Source organism: Parus major, chromosome 9 (genome assembly GCF_001522545.3).
Source record: "Parus major isolate Abel chromosome 9, Parus_major1.1, whole genome shotgun sequence".
In the NCBI taxonomy this organism is placed as follows: domain Eukaryota; kingdom Metazoa; phylum Chordata; class Aves; order Passeriformes; family Paridae; genus Parus; species Parus major.
Genome location: NC_031778.1, coordinates 10839817 through 10847725, shown reverse-complemented (window position 1 = coordinate 10847725; position 7909 = coordinate 10839817).

Here is a 7909-nt window from a genome sequence, read left to right as displayed (position 1 = left end):
ACAAACTTTTAATGATAAACTAAGAAATGGTGGGTGTGACAGAGCATGGGCTTGAGAACCACTTGTTTTACAGTAGAACTATTATAAGTATATCAAATTTTGTAAAAAACTGAGGGAACAAAAAAGGAAAATTCTGAGAAACAAAGTCAGTTTTCCATGACATATTTGATGTTTGGAAAGCAAACAATCCCAAGACAGCCTTGGGACAAAACAAATCAACAAAACAGTTGATTTCTCCTTCTGCATCTTTACAATAAAAAAAACCAAAACATTTTTGTGGCCTGTTCTTCCCAGAGTCCCAAAAGTTATCTGTTAGCAGGTCAAATTATTCTTTCAGGGAGAGGACAAGAAACAAAGCCACTTACTCTGTTATCCATTACTAATTAGCTCCAACTTCGGGGGTGGGGGTTTGCATAGTTTGGCAATGCAGAAACCGTTCTGACAAAATACTCATTGAGGCAAGCTGTGCAAATGCTGCTGCCAGCCCACAGACAATGGCTCCATTGTTCTGCAGAGCATTGATTTGGGAGAAATCTCAGAGGATCCAGTAAGGAATAAAAGGTAACATTTTTGCAAATTCAGCTCACTTTCTCTGCTTTAAGGGTGGCTTTCTTTTTAGGAAAAGATGTTGAGCTGTGCTTAGTGCCCAGGCTCTGTTATTGTAGGCAATTGCTGCTTTGCCAATTTACTGTATGCTAATATCAATCTAATGACCTAATTCAATTAGATAAAGCAAAGAAACAAGCCCTTGATCGTGTTTAAAAAGACTTGAATGAAGAAGGAAGGTGAGAAACATGTGATGCTGAGTTATGGCATTAAGTACTTAGACATGCCTTGTGTAAAGCTCTACCTCCTCTCCCCTACTGCCTTAATCCCAGTGTTTTCAACAGTGACCATGAGGTCAGGTCTGCTTTGAGGCACAGAAGAGTTTCTGTAGCACTGCAGGGAGGTTAGGTGGGACTGATACAGATCCCACACTGGCGTATAACACCAAGAGTCTGTTAGCAACCCAGAAGGATGGGAGTGTTCCACATCCATAGTCTTTGTTCTAACAAACCTGGAAGAACTATGCCTTTTGGTATCATAAAGAAATAGTATTTGCAATTTTTGCCTTTCAGGCCCCAACTAGCAGGGAAAAACCCACATTATTTCTTTAGTTGCCTCTCATCAATAATTTATTGGCATAGTAAATCACACTATCCTTTTCTGAACATCTTTTTTCTACTGAAAGGGAACGCTGTAGACTTACAGGCTCAAAAATAGTAAAGTTAGACTTAGAAATTCACCCAGAATAATGCAAGTTCATCTGCTCAGCCCATCAGCACAATATATACTTTTATGAAGGACCTTAAAGAGATCAAAAATGACTCACAAAGCAAACAATCGAACCTCAGCAAGGCCATGAGCAGCATTCACTGGAGAGAAGGGAAGAAGAGAGAGGAAATGGATGCACTGCAAACTACAACAGTGTATATGCAGTGTGTACTTATTCACAAGAGTTTATGGTCAACCAACAGATCCCCTTCCAGCAATACTGCAGCACTCAGCCTCTTCCCTTGGCTTCCAGTTTCATTCCCCTTACACATCTTTCCTCCACCTGTTCTTCCAGGCTGCCTCTCTCTTTTATGTATTTCCACAAAGTAAAACACACAGATGCTAAAACAGTTCAAATACAGAGATTCCCCCAAGACACTTCACAATGGGTAGCTTCTTAATGATTTTATGGTTTTGAGTGACTGAGCCTAGATCCCAGACCAGATGTATTGCCTGTCAGGTTCATGTTCCCAGGAGTTTCCAGACACAGGGCTGCTCGAACAGGCAATCCTACACAGGAGAATCCACAAAGGCTGACACAAGTACCAAAGGGAATTGTGCCACATGGTTGCTGCAGAGGCTGCATCAGCTCCCTGAAGATTCTCAGAGGGACTTCTCTGCTGGGATTCCTTATGAGCACAGAACCACCTTCAGTCAGCTGAGCAATTTACACAGTGTCCAGCAGGGTAGAAAACTGTATAAGGACAAAATCAGTTCCATGCACAGAAACATTCCATAGGGTTAGGTTTGGACCAAAGAGTATTCTTCTGAAAGTGTCCTTTCTATTGCATCTAGCATGAATCAATTGTTTGCATTAATAATTATCACTCTAACTGGTGTAGGCTGCTGAGCCTTATTGTTGTTATTTTTTAATCTGGGAACAGTATTCTAAAGTTTGAAAATAATGCATAGATGACATTATTTAAATACTTGAACATATTTCTTCTCATGCTTTTACATGGACTCACAGAGGAAACTGAACCAGGTACTGTTCTGACTTCAGTATTTGTCTTGCATAAATAAACACACAAAAGTGAGATTTGCTTTTTAGCTTACTCCTGAATCTAATGCTACCAGCCTCCATGTTAGACTACATTTACTTATGTTAAACATTCTTCTCTTCAGTGGTAGGGAAATAACTACAAAGGCAAAAGCCCCTAGTAATGAGTAGGTCCTCCAAGCACATGCTGAAACAAATGATTTCTGTCTCCAAATTCTCTTCTTGTGAGTGGGATTAACAGCTCAGACCCCAAGTCTTATATTCACCATACATCCTATTTTACAACTAAATGCTTCCCCCTTTAGAATCAGCCCCATGTTCCAACAACTCCACAGTGTAGCTAATTGGAAAAAAAAAAAAGTAGAAGAAAGTAACATTGACTGTGACTGACAATTTAATGTGGGATTACGACTTGCAGTGCTTATTCTGCTGTTATTCACAGACTCAGATTTGGCTGAAAAGCAATTTTCCCAGAAGGTCCAAACATAAGAGGTATCTTGAAGTGTCCTTTGAGGCATGACAAATAAAACATGGAGTATTTCAGCCAATCCTACTTTTGGCCAACAAATTATCTTTGTTGAATTATCCCAAAGTCATATTCTAGAAGCAGTCTATGGTCCTTAAAAAAGCTGGAAATCCTTTTATCTGAAGGGGTTTTTGCAGCAATCATGCCTATGTTTCTAAAATACATTCAGCCCTTCAAAACAGTCATATAAATTGTCTTCCAGAAAACAGCACTTTTACACACCTACAATTGCCTGTACATTTCTTTGAAATTATTCAGCTGATTAATACAGGGAGGTCACAGCAAGCACAACAGCTCTTCAGCTAATGTCCTTAGCTTGAAGTCTACACTAATTTTGTGAAGCCTGATGTGGAGACCCTGTGCCCAAATGCTTTCCAACTATCTTCCAGCTGGATCAGATGTTACAATAAAATACAACATTTCAACCTATAAATGTTGCCTTTTATGCATAAATAAGTGCAGGATGCCAGACCTACCAGTGTAAGGATTGCCCAATCAATATTTTTAAATATGAAAATCAATACACTAAGGATGCCAGAACTGCAAGTCAGAAGCATAATGATTTTAAACACTAACTGGAAAAAAAAAAGCTTATAAGACTGTGTTACCAGCCTTTTGACACATTTCTAGCAAAGCAGCAACTTGAAAACATTTGGCCTTACAAACTACGAGGTACAGTTTGTTGAAAACTTGTGCTCCCATTCATATCTCAGGTATTTAGTGTGGCTTTTTCTACCCTCAACCCCCTCTTTTGTTGCTCCCCAAATCTCTCCCTCCAAAAGCAGAAATGGAAATAGATGCAAGATGTAGCAGGCACACTGTTTCAAGTGCCAGAAGAAAACTTTGGTGTGAATAATGTTGAGGGCACCTGGGTTAGAACATACGCTGTCTGGTAACATGTGTTAAAGACAGGGAAAAACTAATAGCTGCAAATCTCAAAATAGATCTGAACAGCCTATGGTACAATAAAACCCAATCCTTGGGATCTGCTTGTCATCATAATTCCCATTATCCTTATCAGTAATGCGCCAGTACAGGGACCTTAAAGATAAAAATTCCCCATTAAGCAATATTAAACACACTGCTTAATCTGCAATGTCACAAGTTGGTTATACAGCTCCCCTGTGAACTGAGCCAGCTGCAAGCTGAGGCAACAGTTTTACCTAAAGGTTACCAGTGTCCTGAAATTACCCCTCCAACCTTCTGTCCTGCTACCTCTGCTCTACCAGATTAAAGAGGCCTAAACTTTCACTGGAGACTGCCCTTAACTAAACACATGTCTCAAGACACTGGCACCTCACCTGAGGTTGTCAGTACAGCGTATGGTGCAATAAACCCATCATCTTCCCACTCCTTCTTTGCCATGAGGCCTCTCCGTACCGAGGCAAGAAGATTCAAATGAACTAATACTGCTAGAGCAAGTTGGCAACATAGAAAAAAAATGTAACCCCTGATATCTAATAGTAGTTTCCAAAAAGCACACTGCAGCTTTTGGGATGAAATGGAGAGAATAAACTAATGAAAAGTAAATCCTTTTCATGACTAGAAGAAGGCCATTAGAACTTGAGACACTGAATGGGGGATAAACAATTGTTTTGCATTTCACCAGGTTTAAGATGAGGGTTAGGATTACTGTTAGGGTTGAGAAAGACAAATATACTACACCTTCAAGACCATTAGGGCTAAAAACCGCATGCCAAACCGATCCCAACAGGGCATCAACACTGCTGCTCCTACAGATTTCTGATCTGGACCAGCCATGGTATTGGGCTTGGTGTCACTAAAGGACACAAAATGATTCACACGAACACCTTTCAGTGTTAGAACAGGAAAGAGCCCATCTTTATTCTCCAACTCCAGTATTTATAGATTCTCGACAATGACCAGGGATTGGAAGATTAAGTTACCACCTTCCCAATCACACTGGTCATGGGAAACGTCCATCAAAAGATGTTTCTTAGAAGGAATGTGATAAACAACTTATGTTTATAGAACTTTCATGGGAAAGTAACTAAAACTATGAAAACATTATCAGAAGCCTTTGGTTTTCAGGGCAAAAAGTTTGGGGTAGGGCTAGGTTCAGGGTGAAGATTGTGATTAGGGTTAGGGTTTAGAGAGTCCAGTATCAGTTAGATACTCTCAGTTAGAGAGGTCAGGGAGCACTGGGGCAGGAACCTGGTGCTGCAAGCTCGAAGCCACAAGCTCCAGAAACAGCCTCCTTTGATAAGCCTCCAGCAAGCTATCAGCACAATCTTTAACAACACAGTCAGCAGGAGAAACTAGAACAAAACTTGCACTTATGCTATCACTCTATTTCACTATCCCAACACCATGCCATTTCACAAGAGCCTGTGGGCTTCTCCCCCTTGGGCAGAGGGTGTGAACTCCAGTATATGATGGGAAGTATTACTATTGTATAAAACCTGTGAAGCTTTATTCAAAATTGTAAAAACGCACTCAAAAAATGACCTCGGGAGAATCACCTTGGCAAGTCTACTCCAGCACCAGTGTTCTTGAGCCTGTAGGTTCTTTGAATCTCTTAACCCTAACCATAACACTAATCTCAGCCCAACCCCAATCCTAAAGCCAACATCATGGTTGGTTCAGATGAGAAAGATGCAGGAGCAGCAACACTGATGCCCCGCCAGGATCACCTTGGCATGCCCTTTCCTGCCCCATTGTTCTTGGAGCTGTAGGATATTTGACTCTCTCAATCCTAACCCTAAGCTTGACCCTCACCACAACACTAGCCCTACCCCAAACCCAAATCCATGGCTGGTCCAGATCAGAAAGCTGTAGGAGCAATGATGTTGACGCCCTGCTGGGATAATTCTGGCATGCCTATTCCTGCCCACCAGGAGTGCATTTGTGCTGCAGGCACTGGGTGCCTTGGAAGTGCCACTCCTTGGTGTGTAAGAGGTGTGTGTAAAAAAAAACCTGCTAAGCTTTGAAGAGAAGCAACAGGCAAAGCTGTTACAATACGTGCTTAATTCACAGCAGTGATTGCACTACAACACCACAAACTAAGGGAAGACAGCAGAAGAAACCCCTACATACAGACATTTCCAGAGGTGTTTTGAAAAATTTGGTTCTATATATTGCTTTCGATAATGTAGAGCTGCTTAATTTTAATTACCATCAGGGCTCTGAGAGCACAGATGGATGCCTGTTAATTAAAGCTAGCAGAGCTCTGTGTAAATTCAAATAATAAAACAAATAAATATTAGCCTCACAAGAACATTCAAAGTAAAAAATGGTAATGAGTTTTGGAAGCAAGGAAGAAATTTGTCAGTGGAAAAGAGCCAGCAAAGATAATAGACCCCTGCTAGCAGCTGACCATCACTATCAACTCAGTCTTATCAGGAAGCAACTTGTCAGCCAAGTCTGCAGATTAGAGGGACAGCCAAAAGCCAGGCAGATATAATACAGATATAGATCAATTTAGTAAGGTGTTTTCCAAAATCCAGTGGCAACAGAAGTAGTAATGCAAGTTACCTCTTCTGAGCAGGAACAGGAAATAAAAATAAATTTTAAAAAATCTAGTCAAAATGCATGAAACCCGAATAAGCAGCTATAGAGTACCAAGAAAGATCACTGCTATGTTTTCAGTAAAAAGGTGTAAAATGGAAAAGCAAGGACAATGAAACATGGACAGTTAGATCAGTCCCCACTACCAAAAGTCACTGCTAAATTTCAGCAACTGAGATATCTATACTCTTGTATAGTTAATTTAGAACTCCAGAACTGAAAGGTTCATAGCCCCAAACACTTAAGTTTTTCAAAAATATGAAGGAATATTAAAGTGGGACAACTTTTATAGGCACTGCTGCATGATTTCTTCTTGACACTGAAAACAAGGACATCAATTCTAAGGATGGATTCTTGCTAGAGTCAATATCCGCAGTCATCAGCACATCTCCTAAAAGATGTCAGCAAATAGCCTGAGCCTGGAGTTACTTTCAATAAACACAAGCCTAATATGAACCAAAATCATCACAATATCACACCTCCAACATGGCAACAGACTCAAGATGTCACTCCACAAACTGCTCCAGGATACAATGCGTCAGCAGAGCCCCACAGCAGCCCCTCAGTTTTGTGTTTTTTCATAGATTTAGCAAGAAAGGATCATGTTGTTCACAGTACAACCCAAAGCAAAATCCTCCCTTTAACACTTTTTCTGAGCACAGGTGTGACAACTGCAACTGAGTTGTGTTAGAGAATCTGCTTCTGAAGAGAAATAAGCCAAGGAAGACAAACTTAATATACAGAAATAGATGCATGAATGAAACAAGCTTCCATAAAAAGCCAACAGCAACAGACCAGTCTTGACAGGGAGCATTAATCACTTGCTTAAAATACAAAACCTGGGTAAGTGGCAATAATTTGTAGGGTAAAGACAAATGATTTTCCAGGTGAACAATCCTAGTTACAGACAGCACAAGAAAAAACATATAAGAGTCACAAATAATATGGGTTATAATATGTATTACTTATAAAAATTAACTGTATGTTTATATTATGTACAATATATATTTATATTTATAACTTAAATAAATGCATAAATAATATTCACTAATTAGTCTACAGATTCTAGCAAACTATTTAAAAATAAGGAAATTCCTCATCCTCTTTTAAAAGATTTATATGGTTTTCTTCTCTACAAGAAACCAGCTATGGTAGGACTGAGATCTAATATCATGCCAGTGTCCTCAGAAGCATTAAAAAACCCCCAAATATCAGCTGCAGCATCTTGAAATTTTACCACAGAAGAACTATGCAAAACTAAGCTCAAGTATGGCTATTTTAAGTACAGAAACTCTCGAGGTACAGAAACCAGGCTGAGTAATCACATATAGAAAGTACCCTTAAGGAAAAAAAATAGCATTGATACACAACGCAGTAATTTATTCCAGTAGCTCAAACATTAGAGACTTTCAAGACCAGCATTGTTCCTACTGATATTACCCACAAACATCCTCTTCAGCTTGTGTTAAAACTCTGCTGGAGAAAGAGAGGGAGATATCAGCATGAGACACTAGAGATGGTAAAATTAATTTTAAAGAGAA